At 44.7% G+C, this 16,708-nt stretch overlaps 1 protein-coding gene and 1 long non-coding RNA gene across 6 annotated transcripts in view; both read right to left on the bottom strand.

The window, feature by feature from the left end:
* WDFY3 (WD repeat and FYVE domain containing 3) overlaps positions 1-3,398 on the bottom strand; it is a 185,563-nt gene extending 182,165 nt beyond the window's left edge. For all 5 annotated transcript variants that reach the window (XM_069780681.1, XM_069780713.1, XM_069780692.1 and 2 more), the window contains exon 1: positions 2,984-3,398. The gene's annotated coding sequence lies outside the window, so the exon portion shown is untranslated. The remainder of the gene's footprint in view (positions 1-2,983) is intronic.
* A 5,792-nt stretch (positions 3,399-9,190) lies between these two features.
* LOC104322561 (uncharacterized) lies at positions 9,191-11,485 on the bottom strand. The gene is made up of 2 exons (XR_719062.2): positions 10,327-11,485; positions 9,191-9,393 (listed from the first exon to the last, which is right to left on the bottom strand). It is a non-coding gene; the product is annotated as an uncharacterized lncRNA (long non-coding RNA).
* Between the last annotated feature and the right edge of the window lie 5,223 nt (positions 11,486-16,708).

A 16,708-nucleotide genomic window follows, 5' to 3' on the forward strand; every position in this document is an offset into this window, starting at 1 on the left:
GCTTAGCACATCTTCAGGAACCCAAGCAAATCCCAACCCAACACTACAAACCAGTTAACGTTAACATTTGGGAAGTGAAACACCGTGTTCCAACACAAAAGTTTCCAAACAATCTCATGTCAGTCCTGAGCATTTCAAAGGGTAAGCAGAACATCTGCCCACACTGACCCCATACTCTGCCCGTGAAGCATCCCAGAAGTTTTCCGTATGCTAAAAAATCCAACTGAACACTTGCAGAAAACTATGAAATAGTTAAAGACTGGCAAATGTGAAACATGTTGCTGAATTCCTCTAACAGCAACAGACACCAGTACATCCTGAAGACCTGCTCACCTTGTACACTTCTTCTGGCAGTTTAGCTCCAGTAAACCAGAGCTAAATACCAAGGTTTTCATACTCATCCAGATGACTGTTAGCATACCTTCCCAGCCAATTCATGTAGCAAGATGCAACAAGATAATGTAGCCTTCTGAACTAAATTTGTTATTTCCAGGTTGAAAATATCAAGAATTATAATAATTTTGTTACTTAGCATATTACTGTGTTGAAAGAAAGAAATGAGATTTCCTTTCCCATAGTACCGATACCACACAATACTATCATGTAACTGATCTTGATGCACCGAACTGTGAATAAACAATCAACTGGACATACTAACCCTTACTTAAACCTTAATATAGAAATGTTGTAATACATTTTAAATGGGTGCTGAAGATACTAAAAATCACAGCAGCATTGTGCTTAACTTGCTTCAATTTTAATCAAATAGACGATCAGCTGGCTAAGAGCTGCAATATACTTCTAACCATATAACCCAAACCATACTATATTTTTATTCCAAGTCTAGCCACCTAAAACTGCCCAGCAAATTGGAAAAGCAAACACGTCCAGTTTCTAGCAAGCACATACCCAACTGAAGAATACCATTCACTGATCTCTAGTCTACCACGACTGATATTTGAGGCATTCTTCTACTCAAAACATGTTGCTATCAATGGTGTTGAGTATTCCAGAGCTGGCTCCAATTGAGCTCAAGAGACCCACACCACATAGTGTGGAGATACCCACTCATAATCCAAATATGCAGCCAAAGTTAGGTTACCAGCACTTGACCAGGCTCATGGAGCAAAGGCATAATGCCATTTAAACATGGATGCATGTTTCTAGTACCCAATGCACTCTGCTTCATAAACATGCCTGCCTATAATCTAAAAGCATAGAGATGCCTGCCTATACCCTAAACCACAGAGAAGGATTTGGCTGACTTACTGCAATTGACCAATTCACATAGCAGTAAGTTCCATATCTGCAAATGAAGCAAGTCTACCAACACTGCATAGGACAGGCAAAATACTGCAGAAACACCACTTCAAGCAAACTGTGCAGTTTGTTCACATAGCCTACTTCAAGATACCACTAGCTTGTCACCAAAATGTGCCAAAGATGCAATCAAGCTGGCTCTCTGCAGAAGCAGCCTGGATCCATGGGAGTCTGTGAGCTCAGGCACATCACACAGCTGTACAGCCATAACTGGGCACAGGGGCATGCACAAGCACCAGGTAGCAACACAGCTCCGGTACAGTTTATGGCTTAGCTGATAATTTCTATTCACTACAACATGCAAAATTTACTTTTCTTGACAGGAAACCTACCATTTGTTTTCCACAGGAAAATTTCATGGTCCAATACATGGACAAGCACAGACCTTGTCACAAACCTACGGTGCCAAATAAACAAAATTCAATCATTAAAATAAGGCCAGGACCTGCAAGTATAGCTACACTGAAATCTTGGGAGTTACTCTAGTTAGCCAAGAAATTTCAGTTAGATTATTCATGAAACTACAGGTCAAAACACATAATTTAGTCCTCTGCACTATTTCTTTCATAAGTCTCTCATTCAGGCATAGGTAAGCACAGCTAGAAAGTATGGTCCTAATCTTTCAAGGTGAACATCACACAGGGTCTCAGCACCCAGCACTACTGACTGGCCTCTATGCAAACCTATTCATCTATGTGGATCGCCTTCCAGAACTGCAGGACAAAAACCACGTTGAAGACAAGCAACAGGTACCTCAGCACCTCCACAAACCCCCCACACCATGCTCCGGACCCCCCGGGAGCCACAACTTCCCAGTCCCCGGGGACGCACCTGGGAGAAACCCACCAGGTACTTTAACTCGAATGTCCCTGCCGCACCACGGGGCTGATAGCTCCATGACTGCCGCCAAAATAACTAATTACGTAAAAAAATGAAAACAAAATTAAGGGGGAAAAAAGCGACCCCCCCCCCTCCCCGCCTGCGAGCTGGGCGCACTCCCCGCGCTGGTCCGGGGCGGCGGGCGGCCCCCCCCCACGGCTCGGCTCCCCGCCGGCCCTCCCGCTCACCCAAGGCCTGGGGCCGGCGGGCCCCCACCCGGGGCCGGGGGTCCCGCGGGAAAGCCGCCCTCCCCGGCCACAACAAAGGCCGCCGGAGCGGCCCAGAGCCGCCGCAGCGCCCACGGGGCTCCGCCGTCCCCTCCGGGCTTCCCTGGCCCCCCCGCCCCCCCGACCACGCCAGGCCGGGGACCCGGCACAGCCCCTGCCCGCCCCCCCTCAACCCGCCGGGGCCGAGCCGCCCGCCCGCAGGCAGCCCTGCCCCGGGGGCCGCGACCAGAGAGCGGCCACTGAAACAAACATTAAAAAACGGAGGGGGAGGTCGCCCGCGCAGTGACAATGATCCATCACCCGAGGCACCTGCGCCGCCGCCGCCGCCGCCCCCTCCTCCAACCCGGCGGAGGGAGGCGGCCGCCCTCACGGCATCCCCGGGGAGCGGGGCGGCCGCTGCGGCCTGCGGCCGGGCCGAGCCAAGCGGGAGCGGCACTCCGGCAGGGACGGGGGCCGCAGCGGGTCTCCCCGCAGCGCGTCTCCCCGCAGCGCGGCCAGGCCTGGCGGCGGTGCAACAAAGCGCCGGGGAGCGGCGGGCAGGGCCGCCAGGCACTCACCGGGAGGCGGCGGGGGTCTCCGTCGGCGCCCCTGTGCCCGGCCCGGCCCGGCGGGCCGGGGAAGGGGCAGCGGGCGGTCTCTCTTCTCGTCTCCTCTCCTCTTCTCTCTCCGCTTCTTTCCGCGGGCACGGCTCGGCGGGGGGGGGGGGGGGGGGTTACGCGACGGGGTGGCCGCGGCCGGGCGGTGCGGGCCGGGCCGGGAGGGCGGCTCCCCCGCTGCGGCCCGGGCGGGCTCCGGCGGGAGGTGCCGCCGCCGCTGCAGCGTCCGGGCGCTGGGGTCGTTCCGGCCCCATCAAGGCCGGGCCGGGCCGAGGGGGCCGCGCGAGGCGGGGCGAAGGGAGTGGGGCCGCTCTCCGCGGCGGCTGGTGGCCATCTTAAGTCCTCCTCCTCCTCCGCGGCGTCGAGTGCCCCCTCCCCGCCCGGCTACCAGCGCTGCCTCCTCCCTCCGCTCCTCCTCCTCCCGGCTGGCTGCGGTCGCCGCCGCTCCCGCGGCCCGGCGAGGCCGCCTGAGGAGAGCCGGTCTGTAATGGCGGGCGGCGGGAGCAGCCCCTCAGGCACCGGCCCGCCGCCTCCTCCCCTCAGCGGGAAGGCAGAGCACCGAGGGGCTCCTCTCCTCACCCAGACCGGGTGGGCTCGACAGGCGCACAGACACCCTTCTTAGTTCTGGGGCTTTTCACAATTATCTTACGTTTTAGAGCCGTGGGTTTCCCGGGCAGACGCTTGGTGAGTTTGGTTTCTCCCCGTTCTCTGACAGAAATCCCGCTCTTCTAGCACTGAAAGCCGGTGTCCTCTCCCCTCTGTCCCTGCCACCAGCCCTGACGCCACAGGCCTGAGCAGCTGCCGGGCTACCCAGCCTGCCGAGAGGAGAAGCCGTCCCAGCCAGGAGCCTGTGTGTGGGACGAGAAGAAGGAAATGCAGGTCAACGCAGGAGCAAAGAAGCCACCTTCGGGTTGGGACTGAGGTGCTTTCCCTTAGCTTTTCGTCAAGTGTACCTCTAGAGAAAGTCCACTGGATATCCCTAGTATCGAGCACAAAAGTGGATCGTACGTGTGTGCTGGCCAACCAGTTTCATCCATACGATCCAAATATTTAAACCCAGAAATAGTTACTCGTTTCCTAATTAAGTGAGACGTTTGGTTAAATTGCCAAGGGCCAAAGAACTCCTTTTTGTCAGAGGGACAAAGCACCAGTTTAGCCACATGCTGGGCACACAGCACGGGGGGTCACTGCAAACCTGGGGCAAGCTTCATCCACCCAGAGACTCCTGGGGAACGGTACAAAGGTGTGTCCACACGTGCGTGACCAGATACCCTTCTGCCTTTTTCCAGTCACTTATAAACTTACCTCCTTCAAGAAATCAGCTGCTAACAGCCATTCACCCTCTCGCACTTTTGTTTGGGATATTTTTTCATTTACAAAATCCCTTCTGAAGTCTTCACTGAAAAGACTAAATAGCACTTTGGAAAATCTGGCTGCAGGGGTAAAAGCTGCAATAAAGAATGCACAAACTATCCGAGACCTTTGTGTTTCATGGGCAAATTATCACAAGCACCAGGAACCAGGACCATTGCCTCTTGCCTCTGCTAGGGGGTCTTATCAAATGAAGCAGTGTACTCTTCTGTACTTGAGGACAAATGGAGTAAATACCATTTATCCAGTCTTCCTTCTCTGGCCATTAGCATCAAATGTGTAAATCCACTTACATGTTTTTACTGGCTGATGTACTGCTGTTCAGCTGGCAGTGGAAAATCATCCTGTTCCCATTTAGGTGGAGGAGGCCTCTGCTTAAGACTCAGGGATGTCTGGAGTGAGCCTAACTCTAATTCAGCTGGTAAGGAGCACTCACTGAAGACAAAAGTGTAACTCCAAACAAATCCTACTTCTCCCAACTGAAAAACAAAATAAGCAAGGGCAAGTTTATAACCTCCTTGCCTACACAATATAACACTGTCTTTACTTGTTAAAGGCATCTTCAGACACCCCTAAATTCACTATATTAACAGGAGCAAGATTTAGCCCAACTCAGGAGAACAGCCCCAGCTACAGTTTGGGTTGGGATGGGGCCAACTGGCCCTTTGCAATACCTGTATTTTTTTCTGTGCAGGATAATCAGTGAAGACTCAGCACCAAGAGAGAAATCATGCACAGTATGTCAGCCATAATTCTATCATAGCAACTGTAATACATGATCAGTGACAGAAGCTCTTAGATAGTTGGTATTCTTATGTCCTTATGTCCCTGGAAAAAAAACGTAAATTTTATGCCATGTGCATCTTGTTTTGTCCTTCCTAACTAAATGCCTACTTTTCCTCAATTTTTGGACACAGAGCGTATTAACAACCTCTTCCCCAACCCCTTTCGCTTTACCCAACTGCTCTTTGCAGCCTCCTCTTCCCACATCGTATGTGAACAGAAGTAACCATCACTGTCTGCTATGGAAAAAAAATACGGTTGTCTACAGCTAAGGCCATATGAGAAACGTTACAAGAATAGGAAGGGAAAATGAGGAGGGTCAAAACATGAAACTATGTATTTGCTTTCAGGGGATGCCTTTTGAGGGCACTCACCATGTTTCCTATATATCATGGAGTAATGTATACACAGAAGGAAATGTATGTGTGTTGAGTTACATTCTATCACATAGAGACTGAAATAATTTGCCCAGGAGTGAAGGCTAAGCTCGAAGTCGGTGGAGAATGTGCACTACAAAACAATCAAGGTCTGTATCTGAGTCCATTCAAAGCTAACATGCATGTTTCTTTGCACATTTGAATTTTTACAGGTGCCTTCTCCTCAGTTAGTAAGCCATGCCAGTCTAGAAGCAAAAATGCGATGCACGCTACTAGGCAGAATTTGGCCCCGTTTGGTATGTTTTTATTCTGGACTGCAGCAAGGGGAAGCACCAATTTCATCAGCATGTTCCTACAGTTATTTCACTTACTGTGCAAGATGCAGTCTGTGAATGGTACGTAGCAGTTACACTTCACAAAACAAACAAATCTTCTCTCTGTAATTTATGTGTAGGAGGATACTCGCATCTTTCATATGTAAAGGATTAACAAGATCTATCTTAGCCAGCTCTACTGAGTGAGAATCAAAGCTTACAGAGATGGTGCTGTTCCTAGTTCTTTATTGGTAGAGGTAAACTTAGTGAGAAATCACGAAAATCCTCCAGGATGGCAGTGGGAGTTGCACAAACAGCTGTATACCAGATACAAGTTTTGCTGCGTGCCAAGTTATATTGCTTTTTTTCTTCTTGCGCAGTTAATGCTCATTGCATTGCTGTTTGTAGTCCACATGTTTTGGTCAGTTGTCACAGTTCCAAAATAAATAATGGCTGCAAGAATCCATACTGAGTGACACCAGACACACTTTTTACCTTCTCAATATCTCCTCTCCTCTTGCAAAGCTCATCACAGGTACCTGCTTATCTTTCTCAGAGAAGGTGCTAGTTAGTAATTACAGTGCTATAGTTAGGCAAAAGACAGTATTTACAGTTAGTTTTTCTTCCACTTTGCAAAGCAACTGTGTGCAAGGGATTGCATCAATCATTAAAAACTGTGGAGATATATTTCAAATTCTTTGCCTCCTCTATTAGAAGGTAAAACCAACACAATTGGCCTTAAGTGGTGCAATGCCGCTCAGCTTTCAGGTGCATTTATTTCATATGTCTTGGGCAGTAAAGCTACATCTGTCCTGATTGCATGTATTAGCTAATACCAAGGTACAGGCAAGTCCAGAACTGGAAAGAAATTGCTACAGAAAAGGGAAAGAAAATTGAGGGAATTTTAGCCTTTTTTAAATTAGAATATTTTGAACAGAAGAAAATAGCACTGTTTTCTAAATTTACGCAGCCTAACATTTTCAGCATACAAGATTCTTAGGACTTCCTTTGAGAAGTGCTCTCCCCTCCTTCCTTCCTGCTTGTTTATAGATAAATTTTGGTATTAAATAAGAGGAAGGGTGGAGTTGTGGAGGGTCTAGTGTCCCTGTCCTGTGACACTCATACTGAATTTGGCTTAAATCTGAAAAATTAAAAAAATAAAAAATCCCTTGTCACATATGTTCTTCAGAAAAATAATGGGCTGCTTGTCAGAAGTTAATAAATTAAACAATCCACAAATAGTCTACTGCTGAGCTCATAGCATTTGTAAAGCATTAACAGAGTCACCACAGCAGAAACACCAGCAACCTGATGGAGTAACAGCAAAGAAAGCAGCAGCCAGGGCTACTCCTCCTTCACGCTCTGGGGCCCAGCAATCCAGCCCCATTTTGGATAAATAGCTTTCTTCCGCTGCCTGTTGATGTTAGTCACATAGTTCAAGTAAACAAACATTTGCATCCCAGTGCTGCAGATTTAGAGTTCAAAGGTGGATTATTTATGAATAGTTTGTTACAGCTGAACATAATATGGGTGGGTTTTTTTTCTTCTATGACAAAACCACTGATAAAGCAGACTTGAATTTATAAGCAAGAACATGAGGATGAGGGGAAGAAGCAGGATGCGACAACAGAGAACGGTACGACAACAGAATCCCTGGCCCACAAAGTTTTAGGCCACATCTGTAACTGTAAAAGAAACCATAGCTTGCAAAGTTAAGTTCTCAAAATCCCTGCCCTGCCTTGGATTATTTGTGCAGGACAGAGTTCTTGCTACAGAGGTTACAAGCCTAGTTGCACATAACTAGTCATACATAACTGGTGCACAATGAAATATTGAGATTCAAAGAATAAAGAGTTGATAGAGAAGAACACATGCAAAACTTGCTTGTAAGCAAAAATAACATTGTGCATGCCTGTACGTGGGAAAGAGCAGTTAGTTAAACAGAAAATCAAAAAACCCTGCATGCTACTTAATAAATATGGAAAATTTAGAGCTCGGAGCCATGTTCACTGGGTCTAAATTTTTACGTGCCTGTATGCTAATGATTCTTATGGACTCTTAAGGCCTGCACAGGCAAAAGGCAAACCACAATTTCAAGGGCCTGGATCGCATCCAGGCCACCTGAATGTGACTCTACACGTCCGATGAAAGTGGGAAAAAGAGCAGGTGGCGAGAGAGAGGGTGCAGTTCCGCTGAGGTCGTTGTGGCTCACGAAGCCTCAAAGCCTGATGATCCCAGGAGTGAATCCGAGAGGATGAGGTCACACTCGGAGTGAGGGAAAATGCTGCCATCTGGTGCCTCTGACGAAATTTTTTTAAAAAGTAAGAAAAGAGGGTTATCTTGGTGATATGTTTGACCTGCAATGGTGTCAATGCTGCCGGTTCAGCAGGAGACCTCTGGTTGTCTTTTTGTTGTTCGAAGGTGTTACCGTCCTGCGTGGCATACGAAAGACTACCTTGTGAAGGCATATGTTGAATCTCAAAAGAAATAGTCTGAAAAAGTGCATTTTACAGTGGTTTGCCCAGAAGAGAAATATCTTTACGTATTAACATAGTCTTTAAGGCAGGGGGATTTTAGGAAAGATGGTTTTAAACAAAAAGTCCCTTAGCTCTCAGAGCATAACATACACCTTGTTTATTTTGATGAAGTTGTACATGTTCACACCAAGAGACTGCAAAATGCTCTTCTATCACAAATCCTATATGTACATATTTTATTACTGTGTATTAGAAGAAACTTGAAATCTGTACAGTACACCTGAAAAAGAACCAAGAAGCTGCTCTTTGCTATCAGGTTTTGTGAAAAAGTTTAACAGAACAAGGATTCAATGCGTTTCTTTTGCAGAACTGGCTTTGACCTCGACAGTCACTGCACGACCTTTAATGCCCACTATTTTATCCTATGAGCATTGCAGATTATCCTTGGTCAGTACACATCAGAAGCCTCAGAGGATACAGGTCAAGACAGTAAACACTGCTTATTTTTATGATTTCCCTTTTACTGCAGCCTGTTTCGAATTGTTGATACAGCCTCAGAGGATGTGCAAAACATGTACTGAGACACTCCATGGTGTTAGAATGAGGGAGTGTTATTTTTGTCTAAGATATTTTAATTTTTACAGGCTTTCACAGAAAGCCATAATGGTAGCTTGGAGAGATTGAAATGACTGATCAAATAAAACCCCATACATTGCTCTATTTTAGATGTAGCAGTAATAAAGATAGCTCTATCTGTGAAATTAAATTTGTTTGTCCCTTGACTGAGGTATAGGAAAAATCCAAGGTTCACAGGTCAGCTTCCCACTGGAAGAAAAATGAGTGAAGTGGGTTAGATACCTTATTTATTTTTAAACACATCATTTTTGGAACAAAACAGTCACAGAACCTCAGACATGCAATCCACTCTCGCAGATAAACTCCCACACCACCATCAGTTTCCTGGGAAGATACTCTAATCCAAGAAAAGCTTCAAGCTCATGGAATAATCCAAGGACCAGAGAGTCTTCCAAAAGGTTTCTTGTACAACTCTGCACAGCAAACAGAAGGAACATGTTTACAAGCAAAGAAAAGGGATTTGTAAAGCTCTGACTAAAAGGGCTTTCTCGTAACTGCCTTAACATATACTTTCCCACTACAACTAAAGTATCTGATTTATTAAGATGCAAATTTAGTGCTAACTTTCTCTCTTCCAGTGAGTGACTGATGCAACCAAACAAAACTTTTGCTACCGCAGGTTTCTGTTATGCATATCTGCAGACAACCTGAGTCTGTCATGGCACAGACTTCAGTAAGTACAGAAAATTGTGAGACCAAATAAAATTTAGAACACCCTAATTTCCTAAATCACTAGGGGACTGCTTTTATTCCAGCTTTCAAAGAGCAGACAAGTAATTAACAAGGAACATGTTAGTTAAAAATATTTATTATTACTTACCACGCCCTTTGAAAACAATATGCCAGGTTAACCCTTTGGCTAAATTACTAAAGTTCTCTGGAAAAAAGGAAGTTACTAGATTAGCTATATGAAGCTTGATGTCACTTCAGAAAGGCTGTTTCAAAAACTTCCTGTTTCCACGGTAAGCTACTTCTTCCATTTAATTCCTAGCCTTAATGTATTTACAACCACTTTATATACATTTGTTCCTAAACCCCCTACATTTTCATTCAAAATGGAACTAGATCCTCCTATGACTAATGTTGCACTGGAAGAACTTGGGAGTCCCTTCCTCTTCAATATCATTAGAATTGCTTGCGTGTACATGGAGGGAGTCTGGAGCTTTTAGATGTGTACAGAGCTTACTGTAGAGGAGGAGTAATCTCTTTGACAGTCTCTTGCCTGTGAACAAATTGGGCAACTTAAAGCCCTTCTAATATTATTAGCTATGTCATATAAAACTAGTTTTAAGAAACAACAAAAAATCTTGTCAGTGCTTGTGGCAGCCTTGTTAACAGCAACTTACATCATCAGTCTCCCTTCAAGTCATAGTCTGGGAAGGGCATTTCAATTCAGACATAAAAGCAGCGTGTCTTCTATCTCCAAGTAGAATAATTGTGTCACATCAGCTAGGTGATCCAAAGAAATTTCTTATTAGCCAAACTATTGACTATTCCAAAAGTAGATGGTGAGAATTTTCTGTGGTAGATTGCCAGGTAACTAAGGGCTGCTTCTGAGCAAGCCATGTAAAACATGACTGGAAAGAGCCCATGCTTTGTCAATAGGCTTAAACCCAGTATACAGGGTCCACATCTCCACTGGATCATTCTTTAGGAGTCTGCCTATTGAGAAAAGTGGAAAAACCAGCAGGTTAAAATAAGCATGACATCCAGTGTCCAGAGAACTGAAATAGTAGTAGAGATAAGCTACAGCCTTGGTATATTTGTCTGGACTCAAGGATAACAAAACACAGTTCATGCTATCTATAATCAGAAGTTACCTGGTGCTTTTCAAATGGCTAGATGTGTTAGTCTCTGGGCCCATGTTACCACAATACCATGCGATTTCCTCAGAAGCCCAAATAGTTTCCCAGAATATTCTAGCTATTGGTCTACAATCGTCGCTCAGTGTACTCATGCATTGCAAAACCTCTATTGCAGGGTTAAGAAATAGATTTAATGTGTCTTAGCTTTTCATTGATTTATGCAGACTGGTACTGATAATTATCTGTCAGCAACATTGTACATCTGTACATCAGCATACGGTACTTTAAACATGTAAAAATGACACTTTACCTTGAGTCACAAGAGGAAAGAAGAAACTCCTGGCTTTGTATGGTTTCATTGTTTTGGCCAACCAGCTTTTGCAAAAAAGGTTTTTTAATAGGCAAAATGAATGCTCAACCAAAACTTCTGGAAGAAGCCATGTACGAATGTCCCATGGCAAAACTACAACCAGCTCAGTACTTGGGTGTCAGCTTCCTTATGCTCTTTATTTAATTTTTTCATGCATAAATACTGCCTAAAAGAATGGGTTCTTCTCTCAACACCCAATTGCTACTATCAGATGTAAAACGTAGGCTTCTGAAAATGAACTGAAGTCCCAGCTGCAAAGTCTATAAATGTACCTCCTGAGGCAAGAGAAGTGGTTGCGGCTTGATGTAATGCACTGTCGTGGTTTAATCCCAGCTGGCAGCTAAGCCCCACCCAGCCACTCACACACACACACCCCCCTCAGTGGGATGGGGGAGAGAATCGGAAAAGTGAAAGTGAGAAAACTCATGGGTTGAGATAAAGACAATTTAATAGGTAAAGAAAAAGCTGCACTCACTGGTGGGGCAGTGTGAGGAGCAGAAAAGGCCTTGACTCTGTGTAAGCCCTGCTTAGCAGTAATGAAAATATCCCTGACTAATCAACACTATTTCCAGCATAAATCCAAAACATAGCCCCATACTAGCTGCCATGAAGAAAATTAAGCCTATCCCAGCCAAAACCAGCATATCCACTTCTGAAGTTCAAGTCAGCCACACAGGTCAGTCAGACAGGACGGGGTTTGGACACTACCTTGCCAGATGTATATTCACCCCAACGATGTCTGTAGCTAGTGTGGATATTTTATTGCTAATGGATAACATGTCTGAAAATAAGACTTGGGTATGAAAGGCAGCAGTTTCCCTGCATGATTTTAAACTTACTTCTTTTTCCTTAAATCAACTGATCAAGAAACACACAAACTAGCTTGCATATTTATTTTAATCCTCTCATCTCTTCCTCTGCCTCCTTCTCCTCCATCACGTGATCATTTCTTCCTCAAAACACCAGATAGTTTTGTACATTGTCAGCAGTAAGAAAACAAGTGCAGGACTCTCTGGAATTTGATGGGCCTCTGACAGAAGACATTCCTGAGTGTTATTACACACTTGCTGTCACTGCATGTGCCACCCTCCTCTCTCAAAACATCCAAAGAAGGCTCCTGGAAAACAGTCCCTTCCCACAAACTCCTCCTGCTGGTGTTCCCTCATTTGGAGTGCAAATCTTTCAACCGATTAGCTGTCTCTCCCCATCATTTCCTCTTGTCCCCTCTGAAGAGATAAACTGCAAATCTTGCAACTGATTTTATTTCCACTTTCAGGCACCGATCAGAAAGGCATGGGGATATACTCTTGTCATCAGCAGAAAATGCTGACTATCACAACTGAGCAAAGAGAGGACAGTTCCTGCAAAATCTGTATTCTGGGAACTGGGAAGTGGCCAACAGAGCTTGAAAAATCTCTCTTAGCTGGCTAATAGGAATATTCACTACATGTGTCTAAAACATTACATTTTCCAGCAGATGCTACAGGAAGTAAATCAAGGTAAAGGAGTGATATCTATAAGGAAAATAATGAATGTCATATTTAATAGCTTCTAAACATTACAGAGATGGACCCATGCAGACAACACTTCAGCTGTTTCTTCTCCCTGTCACCTAATGAAAGATCATGCAAGGAGATTTTTCTTCCCCGTTTGAAGGAAAGCCACAAACCACCTTTTTAGGAGAAGAGGACTGTCCTTAGCTTAGCTCTTCTTGTCAAAGCCAAAGAGGTAAGAGGTAATGCTTGCAGACACAGTTGCTGCAGTAATCTATTCTCCAGCTTCTTCAAGAGGTGCCAATCTTTTGGCCACCCAAAGCCTCAGTTATCCCTCATAAGGAGGTCTTTGATCTAGCTTTTTCTATGATTTATGACACAATATTGAATTCTTACCAAAATGACTCACCTTCGGGCAGAGATAAAGACTGCAGGAGAAAACGTGCTGGACTTCAGCCTCTGCAATACAGACTCACCAGTTACAGATGCTTATCTTCTCATTCCCCTCACCCAGGAATCACAGCTGGTTCTTAAACATACCTATCACAAGTTTGAGGAAAAGACTCCCATGAAGTGGTCTTTGGTCCAGATTCTAGCAGAACAACTAGTGAAAAGGAAAAATGAAGCAAATTTAAACAAATACCAGGACTAAAGCATAGAACGTCCTGAGTTCACAGCACCATTCATACCAAGAACTGAATTTGTGGACTGGCAGTATTGAATTAATTTAGGGGACTTTAACATTTATAAATGATGCAACCTTAAACAGGAAATATTAATTGGGGGAAAAAAAAAATCAATATAATTTTAAGTTACAGGATTTGTTTTTTCCTCCATGACTGTCTAAAGACTGGGGGAAGACAAGACAAAACAAAACACTCAAATTACATTGGCTCACATGCCTCCTAATACTCTGAGAAAAGAATCACATTTCTGTGACAATTTTCCAGTAGTAAAATAGCTTTTAAATTCAAGGTGAGATTGCTTTGTCAACAGGACTCGATGGTATAGTTGTACCTGCTGTAGGGGATTGTATTACGTGACCTACAAATGCTATTCAATTCCTGTTTCTCTGTCACACAAACCACCCATCAGATTTACCTAAAATTGAAAGGTGACTCAATCTCCCTATCCAGAAATAATGTTGATATTTTTTGCATGAGTGCAAGCTGTAGCTTGCACTGTGATTATCATAAACTCCTTCCTGAGACACCCAAGGAAGATCTCTACCATGTAGGAGTTTCCATCACCATTCCTAGAGGCTTACTGAGCAATTCACATGCTTCCCACGTACCACATTTCCACCATCTGCAGCTTTCACGTGGTTTCCAGATGTCCTATTGCCACTAGCAGCCCTTTGTAAGGCAGCCTCCAGAGCAGGGCTTTCTCGCTGTTTCCAGGGCAATGCCAACATGGCCGCATTGTAGCCCCAGCACACCAAAACACCATGTCCAGCTTAGGCAGCATCTCGGCACCTTCTCACCACCGGCCAGAAGGCTAAACTCAGGCCACGCTCATCTTGCTTTAACTGCACAAAGCTGCTTAGTTTCTGATTTAGAGTCACACCCTGCTTTTCTGCCTTTTCCCAGTCCATTTGGCACATTCGGCCTTTCCCAGTACCCCACCCGGATTTTCAGAGCTGACTCTGCCCCGTCCCCCCGGCAGCAGCAGGCAATGGCACACACGGCACCTGGAGAGACTTTTTCCCTCATTGCCCTCCTGCAGGTGCTATAGGGGTGGGATTGCACTGTTGCTGCACATGCGTGCCAGCTTATGTGTTTTTTCTGCAGGGGAACAGTGATTTGGAGCAAGAGGAATTGTGTCTAACAGGCTGCAGAGGGGATTTTTTTGGAGGTACTTTGCGAGGGGAGAGAGCTGCTTGAAAGAGCCAGGTGCAGGCACAGAGCTTTTTTTTTTTTCCTGGGGGGGTGTTTTATAAGTTGAGGAGAAAAATGGAGGTGGCCTGAAGAGTGTCATTTGTGTGCTTGAATAGGTCCAACTGGGCTTTCAGCCGGGAAAGGCTGTGTGCTCCTTCCGAGGGCCAGACACAGCAAGCTGGTACAAATGAGCAGCATAGAACAAGGGAATAGATCTCAGATTTGGCTATTTTGCACAACTGCTTTCATTTTGGGTCATCTCAATCCATATAGAAAAACCTTCATCTGCTTCTTCCCTCACCCCCTCCCCAAAATATACAAACCGCTATTTTTTTGGCTCAATGAGCAGGTGAGAAGCAGAAGTGGCCAATTCAGAAAGATGATCTGCCCAAAATTATAGGAGATGATTTCACGCTATTGTGAAAAAGATGTGGCACCTGGATATATTACTTTATTTTCAAGTTGTTGCACCTAGAAGAGTCATAATGTAGAAATTTACTTGATGTTTTAAATAGCTACTTCCAAGAAAGTATCATCTTTCCCTCAAGTTCGGGGTTTTGGTCTGTGAATACAGCTAATTTAGGCATTACACTTCCGTCTCTCAACTGGGTGGGTGTTGGATCAGATGCTCGTGGCTCTGTGGGAACACCAGGTGGGTGCACTCTGCAAGGCCACCCTCTGTGCCATGGGCTGCAGGCTTGCCTTCAGGGCAGCTGGAACCTGAGAGCGGCACCTCCAGCACCTAACGCTCTAAAAAAAGATAAAGCCATTTTCAAGCTACTGGCTCCACTTCGAGGCATTTTGTTTGTTTGTTGGTTGTTTTTTTTTTTTACAAAGCCTTGCAGAGGAGATGCCTGGCGTGGTCTGTGTTTCACAACTGAACAGGTGAATCCTGCAGCAGGGCTGCAGGTTGCAGACAGTTTGCAAGGGGGGGGAGCTGACTGTGTGTAGGAGGAGGGAATTGGTATCTGCTCTGAAGCTGCAAGTAGCTTCTGGAGGCAGCTACACAACCAAACTCCCTCCTCTCCTCTCTTCTTGTACTTGAAAAATCAGGCAGCCTTCAAAAAAAAATAGCCTGGGTTTTGTGGAATGAAGGGCCATACTCTAAAGACATTGGGAGGAGGTATAGCATCTAGCTTGGTCCTTTCAGTCAGACAAAAGGAGATAGGTTTCATTTGAACTACCAAAATATATCCTAATTTGGTAGTCCCAGACAAAAGTACTGTTTTTCAAAATATTGCATTCAGCTGTTAGTCTCTCAGGATCCATGTGAATGCATTTCATTTCTAAGTTTCTCCTTAACTTGTCTCTCAAAAGTAGGGATTGCTGTAGGGATTTTTGCTTTAGTGTTTTGTGTGTTTTTAAATACAAATAATAAAAAACCCCACAGACAGCTATCTTTACAGCCTATCTGAAAAGGCATACAAGTATAAAATAACCTATTTACTAATTGTTAGATAGAGAACAAAGATTAATGCTGATAAGGTTGAATTGTAATGCATTTTCCAAAAGAACAGTTACTGAAACAAGAATGTGAGAACCAGGCATAAGCAACGGAGAACTTGCACAGCATTTATAAAAATAGGTTGCTACATCAGTCCTCTGTAAAACAATAGTTTAGTCTTCCTCCACTCTAAAGTATACTAGAACTACAGTCTAAGCAAACGTAATATTAACCCAACTGTATTCTCACTTAGGTCAAGTTTAATCAAGACTTGTCTTAATTCAAACAGTAATATCGCATCCCTGATAAAGAGCAAGTTAAACCTCCCCTTGCATCGAACACCATCGTGTTCCCAAGAGTTTCGGGGTTAGCTCAGATTAATTATGTTTAAATTATTTCCTGGTCTACCAATGTAAAGATCATCATCTGATCCCTTAGAACAAGAGCAGCAAATTAAAGCTCTCTGCCACTTACAGCAAAGCCTACCTTATTGCACCCTCATGGTGGAGTTTGCCTGCCTTAAATTTTAACGGTGAAGAGATACATTGTTTAAAAAAAAAAATCATTGCTTAGTTATATTGTTTGGCTTCCTACCTCTTAAAATTCTTCCAGGAAAGTTTTCAAAATCCTCACCTTTCAAATACCTTTGTCTTGCAATGGCACAAAATTGCTGCAGCCTTCCTTTATGCTTTTGCTCATGGCTTACCACACTGAGCTTATAAGCTACGGCAAGTCCTCA

Source organism: Haliaeetus albicilla, chromosome 1 (genome assembly GCF_947461875.1).
Source record: "Haliaeetus albicilla chromosome 1, bHalAlb1.1, whole genome shotgun sequence".
Classification (NCBI taxonomy): Eukaryota; Metazoa; Chordata; class Aves; order Accipitriformes; family Accipitridae; genus Haliaeetus; species Haliaeetus albicilla.